General features: G+C 41.4%; 1 protein-coding gene across 1 annotated transcript in view; it reads left to right on the plus strand.

Moving 5' to 3' along the window:
• The window catches only part of elmo1 (engulfment and cell motility 1 (ced-12 homolog, C. elegans)), a 216,818-nt gene that overhangs the window by 8,666 nt on the left and 183,879 nt on the right, over positions 1-24,273 (plus strand). The window lies entirely within an intron of this gene.

The following is a 24,273-nucleotide window of genomic DNA, read 5'->3' on the forward strand; positions in this document are numbered from 1 at the left end:
CCCCTGCTCGATTCTCGACTTGCCCAAATAAACATTTATAAACCCCTAAGGGGTCTTTAAACGAAAATGACACAAAGTTAATAGTATTTAGAAGTGAATTCTTTCCAGCTTTGGTTTTCCCCCTCACATTTATCCCAGTATAAGCCTCATTGATGAAGAGTAATTACGTTAAAGGGCAGTATCTTTTGTTTTAAGTCTAGAGATTAATAATCTAAATTTTTTATTTATTTAACTAGGCAAGTCAGTTAAGAACATATTCTTATTTACAATGACGGCCTACCTCGGCCAGACCCGGACGACGCTTGGCCAATTGTGCGCCGCCCTATGGGACTCCCAATCACGGCCCGGTTGTGATACAGCCTTGAATCAAACCAGGGTCTGTAGTGATGCCTCTAGCACTGAGATGCAGTGTCTTAGACCACCGTGCCAGTCAGGAGATCAAGGTCTGCACCAAGAGTTTCTGAGTAGGAGTGTTGATCTAGGATCAAGTCCCGCCTGTCCATAATAATCTGATTCATTATGACCTAAAATGCTAAACTGATCCCAAATCAGCACTCGCACTCAGAGATGCTTGATATATATGGCCCCAGATTAGGTTGCAGACTGAAAGGAGATTGTTCCAAGGGAGCATGGCTCATTCAGATTCACCACATGTGCCTGGGTGCACATAAATTACTCTGAAGTTTGGCACTCTCTCACCTCCAACCATGGCAATTTATGAGTAGAATACCTCGCCTGGCATGTCTCTCTCTCTCTCTCTCTCTCGTTCTTGCTGAGGTATGTAAATTGTTATCCTATTGATGTATTCCTTGCTTGCTATTTGTTAATCTTAATGGTTTCCCCACCAGAAGTCCTGTCTAAAAAGCCTCCAGTTGCCGCCTGTCAAACTTTTTTGATTCAAACTTCACTGTCTTTTTTACCTCGCTGGGTTGGCAGTGTTTAATACCTTAAACATCCAATTTATAATCCTTTAATCTGCTAGTAAATCTCTCCTAGGCTCTACATGTCCTCATGTAGTTTAAGGTTGAATTGATTCGATGTTCCATTTAAGATTTATGTATCCATGTGTTTTAATGGCTCCCTGCAGTATTACAGCGTTAATTGAAACAGCAGGTAAGTGTAAATGAAGGTGTTATACTGTAAAGTAACACACACACACACACACACACACACACACACACACACACACACACACACACACAGAGAGTTTGAGATGAGGTGATGATAATCCAGTCATTTGTAGTATAAATCTGTGATGCTGCAACCACTGAATACACAATGACAGTTGTTATTAATATTCTACCACAGAAGCACGGGCTTAAGGGAATGGCAGAACTGTAAGGAAATGGGCTCACTGCGTTTATATTCTTCTGCTGTACAGTCGTGGCCATACGTATTGAGAATGACACAAATATTAATTTCCACAAGGTTTTCTGCTTCAGTGTCTTTAGATATTTTTGTCAGATGTTACTATGGAATACTGAAGTATAATTACAAGCATTTCATAAGTGTCAAAGGCTTTTATTGACAATTACATGAAGTTGATGCAAAGAGTCAATATTTGCAGTGTTGACCCTTCTTTTTCAAGACCTCTGTAATCCGCCCTGGCATGCTGTCAATTAACTTCTGGGCCACATCCTGACTGATGGCAGCCCATTCTTGCATAATCAATGCTTGGAGTTTGTCAGAATTTGTGGGGTTTTGTTTGTCCACCCGCCTCTTGAGGATTGACCACAAATTCTCAATGGGATTAAGTCTGGGGAGTTTCCTGGCTATGAACCCAAAATATCGATGTTTTGTTCCCCGAGCCACTTAGGTATCACTTTTGTCTTATGGCAAGGTGCTCCATCATGCTGGAAAAGGCATTGTTCATCACCAAACTGTTCCTGGATGGTTGGGAGAAGTTGCTCTCGGAGGATGTGTTGGTACCATTTCTTTATTCATGGCTGTTTTCTTAGGCAAAATTGTGAGTGAGCCCACTCCGTTGGCTGAGAAGCAACCCCACACATGAATGGTCTCAGGATGCTTTACTGTTGGCATGACACAGGACTGATGGTAGCGCTCACCTTGTCTTCTCTGGACAAGCTTTTTTCCGGATGCACCAAACAATCGGAAAGGGGATTCATCAGGGAAAATGACTTTACCCCAGTCCTCAGCAGTCCAATCCTTGTACCTTTTGCAGAATATCAGTCTGTCCCTGATGTTTTTCCTGGAGAGAAGGGGCTTCTTTGCTGCCCTTCAGGACACCAGGCCATCCTCCAAAAGTCTTTGCCTCACTGTGCGTGCAGATGCACTCACACCTGCCTGCTGCCATTCCCGCAGCTGAATCAACTTTAGGAGACGGTCCTGGCACTTGCTGGACTTTCTTGGGCGCCCTGAAGCCTTCTTCACAACAACTGAACCGCTCTCCTTGAAGTTCTTGATGATCCGATAAATGGTTGATTTAGGTGCAATCTTACTGGCAGCAATGTCCTTGCCTGTGAAGCCCTTTTTGTGCAAAGCAATGATGACGGCACGTGCTCCCTTGCAGGTAACCATGGTTGACAGAGAAAGAACAATGATTCCAAGCACCACCCTCCTTTTGAAGCTTCTAGTCTGTTATTTGAACTCAATCAGCATGATTGAGTGATCTCCAGCCTTGTCCTCGTCAACACTCACACCTGTGTTAACAAGAGAATCACTGACATGATGTCAGCTGGTCCTTTTGTGGCAAGGCTGAAATGCAGTGGAAATGTTTTTTTGAGATTCCGTTCATTTGCATGGCAAAGAGGGACTTTGCAATGAATTGCAATTCATCTGATCACTCTTCATGACATTCTGGAATATATGCAAATTGCCATCATACAAACTGAGGCAGCAGACTTTGACACACATATACATTTTCATTCTCAAACTTTTGGCCACAACTGTACTCTGATCAGTTCTTGAGATCATTGGTTGTACTCTTCAGTAAGTAAGTACTCTTCTGTAATCTGTACTGAGACCAGAGGCCTTAGCCTGATTTGAGGGCAACGAAGCCCCCTCAAGTAGGTTTGACATTGTTATGGTACAGCCAGCTCAGAGGTTTTAAACTGTACAGTACACTGTAAATAATCTGTTAAGTGATAGTATTCACTTTGTCCCCTGACATTCCAGCTGTACTCAAGAAGACTTAGGTCCTAATGAGTTGAGTGTTAATTAGATGTTCCTGTCTATTTAGTATCCCACCACCACATACCATCCCTCCCCGTTCGTTAACCGATAGTTATTGATTTGGTCTACCTCTTTCCAGCTGTCTGTGGAAGAGCTTGTACAGTATGTAACCTTTTTAGAGTTTTGGTATTTAGTTTCCTGTTACTATGAACCAGTCAGATGAACATTACAGATTTAGGAATTTATCTAAGTATAGCTTGGATGGGTGCAGATGTGTTTTTTCTCTCTCTTGTTGTGTGTGCGTTGGAGTGTGGTGTGAGTGTGTCAGGATGGTGTTGGATGTGTTGATTATATTTCTCTCTGTTATACATGTCGTCTCCAGCAGCTGGAGCATGCTGGTGTACAACCCAGGTGTTCACACAGGTTAGCTCCAGCTGTGTACTCACTGTGTTTCCTCTACTACTGGTTTCACAGGATGGGTCACTGCTCTCCTATTGCTGCCTTTTATGGATCCACCTTCTCGTCACGCTCCTGCACTCTTCCTTTTGTCTGTTTTTTTTCGTTCTCTCCATCGCTCTCGTCGTTCTCCACATAAAAATATTATGATGTGGACTTCTGATGCTCAGTAATGCTTCCACACTCGTGTGCACGGATCAGTTGGAAATCCAACCATGATCCTGATGGCTTGCACGGGGTAACAACAGCCGGTGTAAAAATTCACCCCTCTGATGCAAAGACACTGTCTACGAGAAGCCTTCTGCTACTGTATAGCTCCTGTCAGTGTTTCACCTCATTTTCAGGCGCGGCACAAAGGCCCCCAAAACAAAATCCAAACCCCCTGGCACCAAACTATCTAGCCTGCTTTTGTTTGTCTATATACTATGATATTTATGGTATGTTAACTTCTTAGTGATCCCTTTGCGCGCCAATTGACAACACCCAGTGAAATAGCAGCGCGCCAAATTCAAAAACAGAAATACTCATAATAATAATTCATAAATCATACAAGTGTTATACATCGGTTTAAAGATCAACTTCTTGTTAATCCAGCCACAGTGTCAAATTTCAAAAAGGCTTTACGGCGAAAGCAAACCATGCTATTATCTGAGGACAGCACCCCATCAAACAAACACATGAAAATCATAATTCAACCCGCCACAAAGTCAGAAATAACGATATAATTCATGCCTTACCTTTGAAGATCCTCTTCTGTTGGCACTCCAATATGTCCATTAAACATCACAAATGGTCCTTTTGTTTGATTAATTCTGTCGTTATATCCCCACAATGTCCATTTATTTGGTGCGTTTGATTCTGAAAATACACCGGTTCCAACTCGCGCAACATGACTACAAAGTATCTAATAAGTTACCTGTAAACTTGATCCAGACATTTCAAACAACTTTCCTACTACAACTTTAGGTATTTTTAAATGTAAATAATCGATCAAATTTAAGACGGGATAAACTGCGTTCAATAGCGGATAAAAACAAAGTGGAGCGAGCTTTTAGGTCACACGCCTCTAACAGACAGTACACTTCACTCGACCCTCAATCTGAACATGGCTACTTCTTCATTTCTCAAAGGAAAAACATCAACCAATTTCTGAAGACTGTTGACATCTAGTGGAAACGATAGGAACTGCAAGCAAGTGCCTTAGAAATCTAGATCCCGATAGAAAACCAATTGAAAATAGTGACCTCAAAAACATAATCGTGGATGGTTTGTCCTCGGGGTTTCGCCTGCCAAATAAGTTCTGTTATACTCACAGACATAATTTTAACAGTTTTAGAAACTTCAGAGTGTTTTCTATCCAAATCTACTAATACTATGCATATCTTCTGGGCCTGAGTAGCAGGCAGTTTACACTGGGCTCCTTATTCATCCAAGCTACTCAATACTGCCCCCAGCCATAAGAAGTTAACAAAGAGCTGCAGTTAGTTTTAGAATGGGTTGCAAGGAATAAGTTAGTTCTAAATATTTCCAAAACTAAAAGCATTGTATTTGGGACAAATCATTCACTAAACCCTGAACCTCAACTAAATCTTGTAATAAATAAGGTTGAAATTGAGCAAGTTGAAGTGACTAAACTGCTTGGAGTAACCCTGGATTCTAAACTGTCATGGTCAAAACATATTGATACAACAGAAGCTAAGATGGGGAGCAGTCTGTCCATAATAAAGCGCTGCTCTGCCTTCTTAACAACACTATCAATGGGGTCTAGTTTTGTCGCACCTGGACTACTGTTCAGTCGTGTGGTCAGGTACCACAAAGAGGGACCTTGGAAAATTACAGATGGCTCAGAACAGGGCAGCACGGCTGGCCCCTAAATGTACAGAGATAATATGCATGTACATCTCACATGGCTCAAAGTGGAGGAGAGAATGACTTCATCACTACTTGTTTGCAAGACATGCCACCAAAGGTCTCTTCACAATCCCCAAGTTAAGAACAGACTATGGGAGGCGCACAGTACTACATAGACCCATGGCTACATGGAACTCTATTCCACATCAGGTAACTGATGCAAGCAGTAGAATCAGATTTTAAAAACAGATAAAAATACACCTTATTGAACAGCGGGGACTGTGAAGAGACGCATACACAGGCACAGACACACATGATAAGACATGCACTCTACACACGTACACATGGATTTTGTATTGTAGAGTAGTGGCCTGACGGAACACACTTAATGTATTGTGTAAAGTGTTGTATTATGTTTTATTGTATATAACCGCCTTAATGTTGCTGACCACTCCCATTATGATAGAAATGATTCACCATTGGTTGAAGGTGATCACTCAGAATGGCTATTTATTGGCGTTTACCATGCCAGGAACATATACCACACGCCATAACAGAGCCGCCAGATAGCCCAATGGAGAGCACTACATCAGTCTCTCTACACTGTAGCACTGCCGTGTGTGTGTGTGTGTGTGTGTGTGTGTGTGTGTGTCTCCCTCCCTGCCTGCTCCCTGTCCATGCAGCATGGACGTGGCATGTGAGTCACAGCACGCCTCTCCTCTGTCTGTCGCGCTCGCTCGCTCTCTCCCTCCCTGCCTGCCGCTCACAGCACAGGTCTTATCAAAGCCTGCCCCTGATGGGAGAGGACAGCATATGGATGGATGGATGGATGGATGGATGGATGGATGGATGGATGGATGGATGGATGGATGGATGGATGGATGGATGGATGGATGGATGGATGGATGGATGGATGGATGGATGGATGGATCGTGAGCTGAACTGGAAATTAAGCAAGGCGTTAGATTGGATGGATGGATCAGTTTACTCGGTTTCTAAGAAACCATGAGCTCACTTGCTCTCTCTCTGCCTCTCACTCCTTCCTTCCTTCCTCCCTTGGCTGACCCTCTTGTTATCTCTTTGATCTGTTTCTCATTTCCACTCCAGTACGGTCTGACTATGCAAATGTATGGAGCCGTAGCCTAATGAAACAGCACTGTGTACGGAAACCGAATTGATGTGCTCCTTTTTATCACATCAAGGAAAGAATGTTGCATAAGGCCTCCATTTTTTTTGAATTATGAGACCAAAGGGGATAGGATAGATGTCTGATTTGAAAGAGACTAATATTTGAGAAATATTGTGTAGATTGGTTTTAAGGATGTAGCAATAGCTAAGTTAACTCTGCAGATTTTCATTTCCAAACACTGATTAGGTTGTCAAATTAGCCGTTTGCTTTCTCTGTGAGAGCTCCTATCATACCTCAGTGGTAATTAACTGGAGGTGTGGAGATCTTTACTGACTGGGAATTCTAGATGCCAGTAAAACTGGTTAAGACTCTTACTGTGAGTGTGCGTTTGTGTGTTGTGGTGGAGTCATGTTCCCAGGGCAGTGATACACTCACTATCTTTCTTGTCTTGTTGACTGTGTCATTCATCACAGGCTGACCTTGAGGTTAACAACAACTCACAGAACCAGGAATCTGACTGTCAGATGATAAAGAATCAAGAAAAACAGGTGTCCCAAATGACACCCTATTCACTAAAAAGTGCACTACTTTTGACCCTATTCACTATATAGTGCACTACTTTTGACGAAGGCCCATAGAGCTTTGGTCAAAAGTAATGCACTATGTAGTGCCTTCGGAAAGTATTAAGACCTCTTGACTTTCTCAACATTTTGTTAGGTTACAGCCTTATTCTAAAATTGATTAAATTATACATTTTCCTTAGCAATCTACACACAATACCCCATAATGACAAAGTGAAAACAGGGTTTAAAATATAAATTTAAAAAACAGAAATACCTTATTTACATAAACATTCAGACCCTTTGCTATGAGACACGAAATTGAGCTCCGGTGCATCCTGTTTCCATTGCTTATCCTTGATGTTTCTACAACTTGGAGCCCACCTGTGGTAAACTCAATTGATTGGAGATGATTTGGAAAGGCACACACCTGTCTATATATAAGGTCCTACAGTTGACATGTGTATGTCAGAGCAAAAATCAAGTCATGAGGTCGAAGGAATTGTCCGAAAGAGCTCCGAGACAGGATTGTGCCGAGGCACAGATCTGGGGAAGGGTACCAAAACATTTCTGCAGCATTAAAGGTCCCCCAGAACACAGTGGCCTCCATCATTCTTAAATGGAAGAAGTTTGGAACCACCGAGACTCTTCCTAGAGCTGGCCGCCCAGCCAAACTGAGCAATCGGGGGAGAAAAGCCTTGGTAAGGGAGGTCACCAAGAACCCAATGGTCGCTCTGACAGAGCTCCAGAGTTCCTCTGTGGAGATGGTTGTCCTTCTGGAGGATTCTCCCATCTCTGCAGCATTCCACCAATCAGGCCTTTATGGTAGAGTGGCCAGACAGAAGCCCCTCAGTAAAAGGCACATGACAGCCCGCTTGGAGCACCTGAATACTCTCAGACCATGAGAAACAAGATTATCTAGTCTGATGAAACCAAGATTGAACTCTTTGGCCTGAATGCCAAGCGTCATGTCTGGAGGAAACCTGGCACCATCCCTACGGTGAAGCATGGTGGCAGCATCATACTGTGGGGATGTTTTTCAGCGGCAGGGACTGAGAGACTAGTCAGGATCGAGGCAAAGATGGATGGAGCAAAGTACAGAGATCCTTAATGAACCTGCTGCGGAGCGCTCAGGACCTCAGACTGGGGCGAAGGTTCACCTTCCAACAGGACAACAACCCGAAGCACACAGCCAAGACAACGCAGGAGTGGCTTTGGGACAAGTCCTTGAGTGGCCCAGCCAGAGCCTGGACTTGAACCCGATTTGAACATCTCCCCATCTAACCTGACAGATCTTGAGAGGATCTGCAGAGAAGAATGGGAGAAACTACCCAAATACAGGTGTGCCATGCTTGTAGCGTCATACCCAAGAAGACTCGAGGCTGTAATTAGTGCCAACGGTGCTTCAACAAAGTACAGAGTGAAGGGTCTGAATACTTATGTAAATGTAATATTTATTTATTTATTTTTATACATTTGCTAAAATTTAAAAAAAAACAGTTTTTGCTTTGTCATTATGGGGTATTGTGTGTAGATTGGGGGGTAAAAAACAATTTAATACATTTTAGAATAAGACTCTAATGTAACAAAATGTGAAAAAGTCAAGGGGTCTTAATAGGATACCAATTGGACGCTCACAGTATCTGTGGTATTCTCTCAATTTTTAGCAGAACCCAAAAATAAGGACCTCCTGTCTTTTACAATGGAGTTTAGAGAGAATACAGACATTATTGTTGGCAGCATCAGATCCCCATATGAACAATGGATTACATTCCTACAACCACAGTCCGACAGGCTCATCCATGTCTGTATCTTAACTAGAGAAGGCTGCTCAAAACACGGCAAGGGCTGTGTCTCAAACAGGATTTTCGTTAGCCGGTAATTGCTGGCTTTTGGCCCAAAAAGAAAAGCAGATAAATAGCATTGTTGCCAAATAGACTGGAAGAAAAACAATGGTTAACAGGCTATCAGCGTGTCACCCACCACTTTACAATGTGATCTGGAGGCAGTATGCATTTTGAAATCATGAACCTGAATGTTGTACTTAATATTATGAGGCATGTTTTACCTTGCTTGAAAATCCGACCATAGAAATGTGTAGCGAAATATTTTATGAAGACTTCATAGGCTACGAGTGAGTTTCAAGTTTCGGGAAGCGTACAATTTATCCTACCATTTTATACCGATCTGCATGCCAGTTATGATTTTCATAGTGCATTTTCGTGTAACAGTTTCATTTCAATAATAATGTTTTCGTTTCTCAAAATCATTGTCAAGAGGTTAATCATAAAAATCTTAATTTAAAATGATACAAATAAAAAAAGTTTCAAATTCAACTAATGCGAGAGCAGCAGCCTCTGCCATGTGGACACATTGATGCACAGTGACTATTGGCTACTACATTACCTAAATGAGCGTATGGAACTAACTCCGAGATGGCCGATGCAGCCGCTGGCCTCTAACTTTCATTTGTCAACTAAGTAAAAAACACAAGGCCGACAAATAAAAACAGTTTAAAATATACCGATGAAAGAACTGGAATTTTCAATCACATTATTCTCTTTACCTAGTCTGTTTCTCTCCCTCTTCTATCTGTCTTGACTTGAGCAATGTCTTGTGAAGTGCAACATTGATTTGATACAATCAACTGGATCCAGCCCTACACTGGAGCTAGTGAACTTGCAACATTGTATCAACTATAGTCTATTCCGGGCCCTCAGATTTTCCCTGCAGTGAGCTCAGGACAGACAACTGATTTTGCACAAGGGAAAGGTATGTTATGACATTTCCACTGGATATATGGGATCATCAGATGGCTTTGTGATTATCGAGGGGGAGATTGTTGGAAAGATTTTTTAAGTAGGCCAACTGTGAGGAACTATTAGGCTATTATTTGCAATGGATATTTAAAAAAACTGACTTTCGTTGACTTACTGTGTAAGGTGAAGAGGAAAAAAATACTGAAGCTCAGCTTGTTAGTTGTGGATGTGGTGAGTTAAGACAATCAAAGGGCAAACAATTCACACTATGAAACAATGAATGCGGGAGACAGCTGAGTGCATTCTGGGGATCTGAGTGCATGCATTATGGAGATAGAAGCTCCAATAGGCTATTTTTGCCACACACCCCTCTTTTTCTTGTCTCAACATATTAAATTCTACTCAAAACACATTATCTTCACACTTGTTTTAGATGCTTTTCACTGACAGCCGCACCTCAATATTCAGCTAGGCCTTTTGCCACTAGCGCTGCCTATGAAAGACTTCCTCATATTCCATTTCTCCTGTGCTACTGGTTTTCATATAACTTTCTTTCGTTGTCCAGAATCCAAAGGCAAAATCCTGGTCATATTTGCAACCCATCGTCGTTGTTGCATCTATAGATTCACCCTCTTTCTAAGTTTCTAACAGAGATTTTCATATCTGTCATATACCGTTCGCATCAGGTGCGCTGATTACAATGTTGTTTTCCAGCTAATTGCATTTTGGCAAATGTTTGAAAATTAAATTTTATTGGCTGCTTCATTACAGGAGATGTGTGTTCTGTTAAGATGAATTACCATAATCTAAATATGATTTCTGTCATTCTGAGCACCACGGCGTGACACCCTAATGGGTTATGCACCCAATGCATATGGGTCTGATCAATTTCTCAAATGGCCGGTAAATTTAAATCTTCCCGGTCACATTGCCCGACCCCACATTTTCCTAGCGGAAATCCTGGTCTCAAATGGCATTCTATTCCTCGTTTAGTGCACTACTTTTGACCAGGGCCCGGGTTCCCAAGTGCATCTTAAGGTTAAGTTTATCGTTTGAACCATAGGATCCTATGGTTTTAAGATTAACTTAGCCTTAAGATGCTTTTGGGAAACCGGGCCCAGGTCTCTGGTCAAAAGTAGTGGCCTATATAGGGAATAGGTTGCAATTGTGGATGCAAACTAGAGGAAAGACCATCTCTGTCTGTTGACTGTTTGTGGTGTCATGGCTGACATTGAATTTCAAAGTAAATGGGAAAACTCAAGGACGTTCAGATTTGCCACATACTCTCATCTCTCTGTCTGTATTGCTCTCTCTCATAACTGACCTGGTGAGCCTCTCTCTCTCTCTCTCTCTGAAAACAGATGATTGCCTCTAGAGCTTCTCTTAATGGAGCGACACACAACTCCCTTTGGTTTATGGCTCCCAGTTACTGACCCTTGGGGCTCTTTAGCCTAGCTAGCTGACCAGTGCCATACAGTACTTTCAGAAAGTATTCATACCCGGCTTCTGGTGATGCAACTTAGGAAATGGCTGCCTAGTTTTTCATACTGCACATCGGTTGGGTATTTCCCCCCCCTAAATTCAAGTATTTACTCTGAGCATTGTAATAACTTACGCAAAATGGAAAACGGGAAAATAGGAAAAGGTCGCAGAGCTACAACAGCCCGTAAAAAGACAGCAGAAGATATAATCGTCGATGAACCCGAGATGGCTAATGCTAGCGCAAATAAGATAGCAGCAGCAAAAGAACCCTCATTTCGTGAGGTGATGAAGGAGGAATTGCGCGAGGCGCTCACAGGCTTACGAGAGGAACTTCGAGAAGATGTATGAAAATAACTAAATGAGTTCAAGAACGACATTAACCAGAAACTTGAAGAAAACAAAGAAGAACTTCACAGCATATCTACAAGAATGGGGGATGCAGAACAGCGCATTAGGGAAACGAACACATTGAACTCCGCAGTCAAGGAAATACTTGAACAGTCACTGAAAAACCAACACGCACTACAGGCAAAAGTGACAGAACTCGAAGGTTTCTCACGTCGAAACAACATTAGACTTTATAACGTAGTAGAGGGCGCAGAAAAAGACTCTATGCCCAAATTCGTGGAGGGTCTATTCAAAGACATACTTGAGGACGACACTGACCTGGGAATTGAGAGAGCACACCGAGCTCTGGCCCCAAAACCCTCCAGCGGCGCCCCACCAAGATCCATAGTAGTACAGTTCCTAAAATTCTCAGTCAAAGAGAAAGTCTTACATGCAACCTGGAAAAAGCCTGTTGGCTTCCAAGGCCAATGAGTGTTCTTTGATCATGACTATGCGGGAGAGATACTGAAAAGGAAAGAATACACCCCCATTAAGAAAGAGAAGGGTATACGCTTCCAAACACCATTCCCGGCAAAAATGCGGTTATTTCTGGTAAATGGCCTGGTTACATACGAGCATGCAGACGAGGCGTCTGAGAATCTGAAGTCAAGGGGCATCCCAGTGGAGTATACCGCCAGGAGAAAGGCGACATTACCGGCGGAAAGACTCGAGCAGGCTCTCCCATGGATCGTTGTCGACAAGCAGGGTCATGGAGAAAGAGGGAAACCATCTCGGCGAGAGGATGTTCACATCCGAGAGATACTCAGGCATTTCCAACGGGAAGATGAAAGACACTGAATCGGATTTAACAGAATTAATAGTTACCGCGAGCTGTTAAGACTTACGGTTGACATTGCAATAGATAAAATATCTCCCCTATTTCCCCCCAATGCTGAACAAGGGTGAGTAGCCAAAAGTCTGTGTTCTTTATGAACACACTAAGTAGCGTCACGTTAATAACATATATATTAGCTAAGGATTAATGACACATTGACGACGGGGTGACAGAAGGGCATATTAAGATATGCATGCATGACCAGTATAGTTTTCACTTGTAATTAACCGATGTGTATAAGCGACGAAATAGGCGCCCTTATTATTTTCGTTTGTGACTACGTCACGCATTTTCATATCTGAGCGAGGGGCCCCTCCTGCGGACAGGCTCATCCCCTCAAACCCCAGAGGCAAGAGAAGATCCTCTGACATGGCAGTCCAAATACCAAAGTATTTTCCCATTTTGGTTTTACTTTATTATCGTTCTTGATTTTTAGTTCATTTTTAGGTTCATGATAAGCAGGCAGATATGGTGCACAGTTTTTTTTATTTATATCGATGCATCATCGGGAATTTAAGGTCATAAGTCTCAATGTAAACGGACTGGGGAGTGCCATCAAGAGAAGTAAGGTAATAGCAAAGATGCAACGGGAGAGAGTTGACATACTATTCTGGCAGGAAACTCACTTATCCACACCTGAACACGAGAAACTCAAGAAAATGGGATATAGGAATACTTTTTTTTCTTCTTACAAAATGGGTAGAAGGAGAGTTGAAATCTTGATCCCAAATTCAGTTAATTTTGAGTTTGTCAGAAATAAAAGACAAGGTGGGTAGATTTATACTTGTTAAATGTAAACTGGATAACAAGGAAGTTACATTTTTTAATGTATACACACCCCCAGGGAGTGACATGGTCTTCTACAGGAAGGTATTTGATTTAATTGCCACAGAAACCTCTGGCACTCTTATCTGTGGAGGGTATTTTAACACAATTTTAAACTCAAAATTGGACAGCACAAATCAAAATAGGAAAATGAGTCTAGTTGCTAAAAAGATCAATAGGATATTGCAGGATCTAAGACTACTCGATGTATGGCGTGACACCCACAAGACCGACAAGGAATATACTTTTTACTCAGCCCGCCACACTGAATAGTCCAGGTTAGACTACTTTTTTCATGTACAGTGCAGATAAACAGGCTTAAGGATTGTAGGATCGGGCAGAGCGACTTAAACCTGTTATGGCTGCAAGGGGCAGTATTGAGTAGCCAGTTAAATCGTGCCCATTTCAAACGGCCTCGTACTCAATTCTTGCTCGTACAATATCCATATTATTATTACTATTGGATAGAAAACACTCTCTAGTTTCTAAAACCGTTTGAATTATTTCTCTGAGTGAAACAGAAGTCATTCTGCAGCACACTTCCTGACCAGGAAGTGGAATGTCAGAAATCGATGCTCTGTTCAACTTCCTGCCTATACATGGGCATGATACGTAAGAGTCTACATACACTTCATTCACCGCCTCTTGACAACCAGGGGAAGGTGTGAGAAAAAATTTCGTGTTTATCTTGGTCTGAGGTGGAATTAAAGCTCTTTGTTTGACGTGACCGTCCACTTCCTGTTTCTGGAGCGCGCGAAAGAGGACATGGATTTGCCTTCTGTTTTGCTCTCGTTATGGACGACTAACATCTCCGTCTTAGATTTTATTTGATACATGTGACCATATCATCGTAAAGTATGTTTTTTCAATATAGTTTAATCAGATTATTTAAATTTTTTCGGGAGTTTTGCCGTGTTCCGTTCTCTGACTTTGTTGACGTTGGAGAGATCCGTAGCACTTGGCAAGTGCCCATGCTAAATGAAGAGGGAAATTTGCCGTTCCAGATCCAAACAACGACTGGTCTGGACAAAGGACACCTTGTCCAACATTCTGACGGAAGATCACCAAAAGTAAGAAACATTTTATGATGCTATTTCTAATATCTGTCGTGCATGTGAACTGGTCGTCGGCGCCCAAGTGTTTCTGGCTATTGTGGCTATGCTAATATAATGCTACATTTTGTTTTCGCTGTAAAACATTTAATAAATCGGAAATATTGTCTGGAATCACAAGATGCCTGTCTTTCAATTGCTGTACACTATGTATTTTTCAGAAATGTTTTATGATGAGTAATTAGGTATTTGACGTTGGTGTCTGTAAATATTATGGCTGCTTTCGGTGCAATTTCTGATTGTAGCTGAAATGTAAACTATGATTTATACCTGAAATATGCAAATTTTTCGAACAAAACATATGCTATACAATAAATATGTTATCAGACTGTCATCTGATGAAGTTGTTTCTTGGTTAGTGGCTATTTATATCTTTATTTGGTCGAATTTGTGATAGCTACTGATGGAGTAAAAAACTGGTGGAGTAAAAAAAGTGGTGTCTTTTGCTAACGTGGTTAGCTAATAGATTTACATATTTTGTCTTCCCTGTAAAACATTTTAAAAATCGGACATGTTGGCTTGATTCACAAGATGTGTACCTTTCATATGCTGTATTGGACTTGTTAATGTGTGAAAGTTAAATATTTAAAAAAAATATCTTTTGAATTTCGCGCCCTGCACTTGAGCTGGATGTTGTCATAAGTGTACCGGTGTCGGGCTGCACCCCAAACAGGTTAACAAATCATAATGGAGTTTACCTTACTCTACACCTTGATAGCAAACCAAGAAATACTCTATGGAAACGTAATACAAGCATACTGAATGATCCAGCATTCAAGGAATCAATAAAGACAGAATTGAACATCTATCTGGAGAATAATGATAACGGGGAAGTATCCCCTGCTACATTGTGGGATGCAGCTAAGGCGGTTATTAGAGGAAAGATCATAGCCACATCATCTCTCAAGAAAAAGATTAAAGCACAGAAGCTGCTGAAATTATAGGAAACACTAAGAAACTTAGAACGATCTCGTAGTCAATACAAAGACCCTCTTATATTACGAGAGATTCAAAAGGTAAAACAGGAAATTGACCAGATTTATAGAGAAGAAGTAGAGAAAAAGCTCAGGTTCCTGAAACAACGATATTATGAAGCAGGCTCAAAGGCAACCATATTACTAGCATGGAGACTCAGGAAACAACAAGCACAGAATACCATTTTCAAAATAAAAGAGCCCAAAACAAAGAAGATCACATGCAAATTAGATGAAATACAGAATGCATTTGAATCATATTACACAAATCTGTACAAGCAACCAGAGAAGGCAGATGCACAGACAATAGAGCATTTTTTGAACTCACTTGATCTCCCCTTAATTGGGACAGAGCAAATTGATAGACTAGCTTTAGAAATATCCACCGAAGAAATTAATAAAGCAATATCTCAACTAAAAGTAAACAAGTCTCCAGGCCCTGATGGCTTCCCTTCAGAATGGTTCAAGACCTTCAGAGAACAACTAACACCTCTACTTAAGGCCTGTTTTAACTGGACTCTACGGGAGGGGGGTCTTCCACCGTCATGGAGAGAGGCCATCATATCGGTAATCCCAAAAGAGGGTAAAGATAAGAAGGAATGCAGTTCATTAAGACAAGTGCAATATTAATCAGTCTAGATGCAGAAAAGCATTTGATTCAGTGGGATGGGATTATCTATTCCAAGTTATGGAAAGATTTGGTTTCAACAAAGACGTGATACAGTGCATCAAAACACTGTATTCGTGTCCGACCGCTAGAATAAAGATAAATGGACATTTGTCACAAACGATAAAATTAGAGCGAGGGGCAAGACAAGGCTGTAATCTTTCACCTACACTCTTCTCCTTGTACCTTGAACCATTAGCACAGGCAATAAGACAGGATCCAACCTTAGAGGAAATAACAATAAGAAGCAGTGAACATAAGATATGCATGTATGCTGATGACGTTCTGTTATTCCTTAAAGACCCAGGCTCAAGTGTACCTAGATTGATGGATGTTTACAAACACCCTGAATATGTTCCAGATATGTGCTTAAAACTTCTTAAGGCTTGGGGGCACTATTTTCACATCCGGATGAAAAGTGTGCCCAAAGTAAACTGCCTGCTACTCAGGCCCAGAAACTAGGATATGCATATAATTGGTAGATTTGGATAGAAAACACTCTAAAGTTTCTAAAACTGTTAAAATTATGTCTGTGAGTATAACAGAACTTATTTGGCAGGCGAAACTCCGAGGACAAACCATCCAGGACTTTTTGTTGTTGTTGAGGTCTCACACTTTTCAATGGGATTTCTATGTGGATCTAGATTTCTAAGGCACTTGCTTGCAGTTCCTATCGCTTCCACTAGATGTCAACAGTCTTTAGAAATTGGTTGATGTTTTTCCTTTGAGAAATGAAGAAGTTGCCATTTCCTATCTGTGTGGATAGCCAAGTGGACTGTTGTGGTTGGGGCATACGACCTGAAAGCTCGCTCCACTTTGTTTTCGTTCGGTATTGAACACAGTTTATTCCGTCTTAAATGTTATCGATTATTTACGTTTAAAAATACCTAAAGTTGGATTAGGAAGGTTGTTTGAAATGTTTGGATCAAGTTTACAGGTAACTTATTAGATACTTTGTAGTCATGTTGCGCGAGTTGGAACCGGTGTATTTTCAGAGTCAAACGCGCCAAATAAATGGACATTGTGGGGATATAACGACAGAATTAATCGAACAAAAGGACCATTTGTGATGTTTAATGGACATATTGGAGTGCCAACAGAAGAGGATCTTCAAAGGTAAGGCATGAATTATATCGTTATTTCTGACTTTTGTGTCGCGCCTGGCGGGTTGAATTATGATTTTCATGTGTATGTTTGATGGGGTGCTGTCCTCAGATAATAGCATGGTTTGCTTTCGCCGTAAAGCCTTTTTGAAATCTGACACCGTGGTTGGATTAACAAGAAGTTTATCTTTAAACCGATGTATAACACTTGTATGATGAAGGTGTTGTGGTCTGGGTGTAGCTGGTGCAGAGGAGTCAGGCGCAGGACAGCAGAGATGAGTAGCAGAGATGAGTAACACAAGTAACTTTACTCAAATATTCCAATAACATGTCGTAATACCGAGCCCACAATAACGGACAGAACATACATAAAACAATAACGGACAGAACATACATAAAACAATAACGGACAGAACATACATAAAACAATAACGGACAGAACATACATAAAACAATAACGGACAGAACATACATAAAACAATCACACACAGAAGGTATGACGTGCACTATTACTGCCAGATCTTTTATTTTCATTTATTTGTACTTTCTTTGTGTTCCTACAATAAAAACAAAGTATATATATATATATATATTTTTTATGTATTCATACCTCTTGACTTATTCCACATTTTGTAGTGGTAGAGCCTGAATTCAAAATGTATTAAATTGATACACACAATACACCATAATGACAAAGTGAAAACAGGTTTTTAGAATTTTTTGGCAAATATATAAACAATGAAATGCAGAAATATCTAATTTACTTAAGTATTCACACTCATGAGTCAATACAACTTAGAATCACCTTTGGCCGTGATTACAGCTGTGAGACTTTCTGGGTAAGTCTCTAAGAACTTTGCTCACCTGGACATTTACCAGTTTACCATTCTAAAAGGCTAACACAACGTGCCATTGGAACACAGGAGTGATGGTTGCTGATAATGGGCCTCTGTACGCCTTGGCAGATTTTCTATTGAATATCTACAGTTTCCAGCTACAATAGTCATTTACAACATTAACAATGTCTACACTGTATTTTTGATACATTTATATTTTAATGGACACATTTTTTTGCTTTTCTTTCAAAAACCAGGACATTTCTAAGTGACCCCAAACTTTTGGATGGTAGTGTTTGTGTGTGTATATAGCTATGTCAAGTTGGTTGTTGATGATTGCTAGACAGCCTAAAGTCTTGCCATAGATTTTCAAGTAGATTTAAGTCAAAACTGTAACTGGGCCACTCAGGAACATTCAATGTTGTCTTGGTAAGCAACTACAGTGGATATTTGGCCTTGTGTTTTAGCTATTGACCTGCTGAAATGTGAATGTGTCTTTTGGGAAGTAGACTGAACCAGGTTTTCCTATAGGATTTTGCCTGTCCTTGGATCAGGATGCATGTTTTGGAATATTTTATTATGTACAATCACTCTGTCATTTAGGTTAGTATTGTGGAGTAACTACAATGTTGTTGATCCATCCTCAGTTACCACAGGTATTAAACTCTTAACTGTTTTAAAGTCACAATTGGCTTCATGGTGAAATCCCTGAGCGGTTTCCTTCTTCTCCGGCAACTGAGTTGATACACCATCCAAAGTGTAATTAATAACTTCAAAGGGATATTCAATGTATGCTTTTTTTTCATCTACCAATTGCTGCACTTTGTGTGGCATTGGAAATCCTCCCTGGTCTTTGAATCTATGTTTGAAATTCACTGCTCTACTGAAAGAATTTACAGATAATTGTATATGTGGGGTACAGAGATTAGGTATTCATAAAAAAATAATATTAAACACCATTGCACACAGTGAGTCCATGCAACTTATTATGTGACTCTTTTTTTATTCCTGAACGTATTTAGGCTTGCCATAACAAAGGGGTTGAATACTTATTGACTCAATACTTTTTAGCTTTTCATTTTTTATAAATTTGTAAAATGTTCAAAAAGCACAATTCCACTTTGACATTGTGGGGTATTGTGTGTAGGCCAAGGAAGCAAAATCAAAATTTTATCCAATTTGAAATTCAAATTGTAACACAACAATGTGGAAAAAGTCAAGGGGTGTATAGGGCTGTTGCGGTGTCCACACCAGCAGTCACGAGTTATGACTGCAGTGAAATTCCCTGTGACCGTTGGTCAGGTTAATTCCATCCAAAACTGAGCAAATGAATGGCGCTGATGGGTAGCCTACCAAATTGACTAACTGCCCTTGCTAATGGCCTGGTACTGAGTGCTCAACTGTCCCTCTAATTATTCTCTGAACACTTCATGATTGAATTTGAATAATCTGAATAATGAAGATAAATGGTGACTGGAGTCAAAGCCCCCGTTCCGGAATGGACACAGGAAAGCCACGGAACCAATATGCATTAATACATTTTTTAAAGACCCGCTCCTAAAGGACATTTGGTCCGATCTGAGTGAGGGAAGCAGCAGAATTGTTTTGGGGGGAAGCAGCAACAATTATTTTTCTACTTTATTCAACCGGAGCCAATACAGAGAGGGTGAGAGGCACAGAGCAAGCAGCTGTAGGCTATTAGGGAGTGGAGACCATGTGGCGTGTGAATGTGTGAGTAAGACATGAGCATAGGTGGTGCATCCATGAGGCTTGGGGAAGCTAAGCTTTCCTTAAAGTAAATTGAATTGCCAAAATTCTATAGCCTAATTAGCCTACTCCTGTAAACAGAAATAAATTAAATCATTCGAAGTAGACCAGAAATCGTGATTTGTCCACATTTGTTTTTTAAAGAACAAAGCTGTGGATTGTCTCTCTCTGTGGGATGGATCAGAGCGCATTCCTTTTTTTTTTGCAACTTTTTCCCCAAATCATCAATATATACATACACCTTATGTTTTGGTTTTCGAAGACATTCCCCATGTTTATAGGCCTATCACAACTAAATAAATAATGGATATTATTGTGATGGTGTAGGCTATATTAAATAGATTTGACTTTTTAAAATGTAGATGTTCCATGCATCAGCAGCGTGTATGCGTGAAAGCCCCGAGATGGTAAACATTTGTATGTTAATTAATGGTCAATTACCTTGAGACCGGCAGTTATTTGCTGACAAAATTTCATGACTGCCACAGCCCTAGGTTTGAATACTTTCTGAAGGCACTGTATATAACAACATGACTGACTCGAAGACACCAGCATGCAGTTTGGCTGCTGGTTTCAACCTAGAGGCAATCCGTTTTCCGATTTGTCCCAGCTGCCAGTTAAGACTCACTAATAGTAACCCTCACACTTTGCATCAAATCAAATTTTATTGGTCACATACACATGGTTAGAAGATGTTAATGCGAGTGTAACGAAATGCTTGTGCTTCTAGTTCCGACAATGCAGTAATATCTAACAGGTAATCTAACAAATTCACAACAACTACCTTATACACACCTGTGAGCAACATGAAGGAAGCAGCTGAGTGAAAGATCCGGGGTGAAGTGTCCTCTTGCTACATATCTAGGATCAGCTTCCCCTGCCCGAATCCTAACCTTAACCATTAGTGAGGGAAATCCTAAACTGACCCAAGACCAGTGCCTATGGGCAATGTCAACCTAGTCCCTGTGTATGGGTACTGCCTGGCCAGTGAACAGACGCTCACTCGGTCCTACAGACTCCTGGGTTTGTCTGGAAAATGGCAGACTTTACAAAATGACGGATGAGACAGAGTTGCTCTAACTATGAAATACTGTAACACTGTAACCTCGCTGTCTGTCTTTGAGAAATGGGGGCAAGTCTGGGGGGAACCTCTCACAGCATGACACGTGGACCTCAGGGGAAGCTTTGTACTGTTGTGCCATCTGTTGACAAGCTCAGAGGGCAGAGATGGATGGATGCCTCTGTAATATTTATCTTTGTCATTTAATAATGAGTGTGTCTGCCTGTTCTGTCTCTCAATTCAATTCAAAGGGCTTTATTGGCAAGGGAAACATATTTTTGCATTGCCAAAGCAGGTGAAAAAGATAATAAGCAAAAGTTAACAATATAAAATGAACAGTAAACATTACACTCACAAAAGTTCCAAAGGAATAGAGGCATTCCATATGTCACATTATGGCAATATATAGTGTTTTAACAATTTGTGAATAGTTAAGTACTATTGTTTTCGAATTCTTTGTGGATCTGTGTAATCTGAGGGACATTTTTATTTTATTTTTTATTTATTTGTTATTTTACCAGGTAAGTTGACTGAGACCACGTTCTCATTTACAGCAACGACCTGGGGAATAGTTACAAGGGAGAGGATTGTGTCTCTAATATGGTATATATATTTGGCAGGAGGTTAGGAAGTGAAGCTCAGTTTCCACCTCATTTTGTGGGCAGTGTGCACATAGGCAGACCTGGCTCTCAAGAGAAGACAGGCTATGGCAGCCTTTCTCAATAGCAAGGCTATGCTCACTGAGTCTGTACATAGTCAAAAGCTTTCCTTAATTTTGGGTCAGTCAGTGGTTAGGTATTTTGTCCCTGTGTATTCTCTGTTTATGGCCAAATAGCATTCTAGTTTGCTCTGTTTTTTGGTTAATTCTTTCCAATGTGTCAAGTAATTATCTTTTTGTTTTCTCATGATTCAGTTGGGTCTAATTGTGTTGCTGTCCTGGGGCTCTGTGGGGTGTGTTTGTGTTTGTGAACAGAGCCCCAGGACCAGCTTTCTTAGGGGACTCTTCTTCAGGTTAATCTCTCTGTAGATGATTGCTTTGCTATGGAAGGTTTGGGAATCGCTTCCCTTTGTGGTTGAAGAATTTAACATATATTTTCTGGATTTGGATAATTAGCGGATATCGGCCTAATTCTGCTCTGCGTGCGATATTTGTTTTTTTACGTCGTACACGGAGGGTATTACATACTGCATGCAGAGTCTCACTTTCCATTTATTTTGTTAATTCCTGCTTGGTGAGCGGACCCCAGTCCTCACAGCCATAAAGGGCAATGGGTTCTGTAACTAACTGATTCAAGTATTTTTTAGCCAGATCCTAATTGGTATGTTGAATTTTATTTTGTTCCTTTTGATGGCATAGACAGCCTCTCTTGCCTTGTCTCTCAGATCGTTCACAGCTCTGTGGAAGTTACCTGTGGCGGTGATGTTTAGGTCGAGGTACGTATCGTTTTTGTGTGCTCTAGGACAACAGTGTCTAGATGGAATTTGTTTTTAAAACGCAATTATTATTTTCTTACTGGAAATTACTGTCAGGGCCCAGGTCTGACAGAATCTGTGCAGAAGATCTAGGTGCTGCTGTAGGCATTCCTTGGCTGGGGACAGAAGCACCAGGTCATCAGCAAACGGTAGACATTTGACTTCAGCTTGTAGTAGGGTGAGGCCGGGTGCTGCAGACTGTTCTAGTGCCCTTGCCAACTCGTTGATACACATGTTGAACAGAATTGGGCTTAAGCTGCATCCCTGTCTCACCCCACAGCCTTGTGGAAAGTAATGTTTTTTTGCCAATTTTAACTGCACACTTGTTGTTTTTGTGTACATAATTTCCCTCAACACTGCTCTCCATCAATTTGTATAGCACGCACTCATGCCAAATTGAGTCAAAAGCTTTTTTGAAATCAACAAAGCATGAGAAGACTTTGTCTTTCTGTGTCTTTGGTTTATGGCTCCCAGTTACTGACCCTTGGCGCACTCTATCTGTGTGTCTATCGATGTGGCGATTCTTCTGAATCTGCTCACAGAGCATCTGCCGGCCATTCCAGGTTAGAACGAAGCCATAACAACGGCTTCGGTTAGATTTTTGTATCTCTTGTTGCCATGGTGATTTGGCGCACGGGAATACCCCCCCATCTTTTACATCCCTTCCTCTTTATTCAATTACAGCAACATCTGTGGAAGTTGGCTAACCCCTTACACACACACACACACACACACACACTCGTGCCTGCTTGGTGGGACCAACTGCAGCATGTAGATGGGTGGTGGGAGGTAAGTGGCATTTATCATGGATTTATCATCTTCCACAGTTGCTACTCAAGCAGAGTGGACAGTCTTTGGGATGCGTCTCAAATGGCATTCTGTTCCCTATGCAGTGCACTACGTTTGACCGGGGCCCATAGCTCTGTGGTCAAAAGTAGTGCACCAAGTAGGGAATTGGGTGCCATTTGGGATACTGCCGGTGCTTGGGCCAACACTGCAGCTGGAGTGGAGAGCGCCTCAAGGTATTTTCTTTTCTTATTTTGCTGAACTGGAGTTGTCTCTGTCACTGACTGTCACCATCGTTAGCCAGCCAAGCCCCCACCACATCTGTAGGCCACCTGCTGTGGAACTTTGTCACGGATTCTCTGATTCTGCCCTCCCCAGAGCGAGTGTCTACAAACAAAGAGTGACAGTGCTTTTGATGCCAGCAGCAGCACTGACCGCTCTAATAGTCTAGGACTGGTTGGCTGGCTGGCTGGGCTGGAGGCCTGCGTGTTGCTGATCTGGTGGTCTATTTGTCTGGGGGGGTAGAACTGAGATCTGTCTAACTGGTCTGTATGCATTTATGAATCCAGACATTGTATATAGATTGAAGCACAGTGAACTTTATGAGGTGAAGGGAGGAAGGAGCTACAGCAGAAAAACAAGATAGCGGGGTCTGTCCTTAGAACTGGGAGGGAGGAGGGTGAACGGCCAAGAATAGTGGAAGGTGAGCCATCACTTGCTGTTGCTGCATCATGTGATCTGATCCATTTCCTGTACAAACATGCCTAACAACCTCTATATAGTGTTCTGTGGTAGTCTGTTACTCAGAATATTCATAAGGCTACCCAGAGTCTGGCGTGTTGAGTTAAACAGCCTACCATGTGAAACACGGATCTGTTGTTCCGTCTGCATTCACAGCATCATGACAAATGAATGCTATTTGATGACATCATAATGACATACCTGTTGCAATGAGAGCTCAGCTTGAAGCACAGCAGAGGCCTCGCTCTTTATGTTTATGCTCTTGCTCTCTCCTTTTCACTTGCGCTCTCGGTCTGTCTCTCTATTTCTCTCTTTCGCTCTCTGTCCTTGCCACTCAC

The sequence above is a fragment of the Salvelinus namaycush genome, chromosome 32 (genome assembly GCF_016432855.1).
Source record: "Salvelinus namaycush isolate Seneca chromosome 32, SaNama_1.0, whole genome shotgun sequence".
NCBI classification, from domain to species: Eukaryota; Metazoa; Chordata; class Actinopteri; order Salmoniformes; family Salmonidae; genus Salvelinus; species Salvelinus namaycush.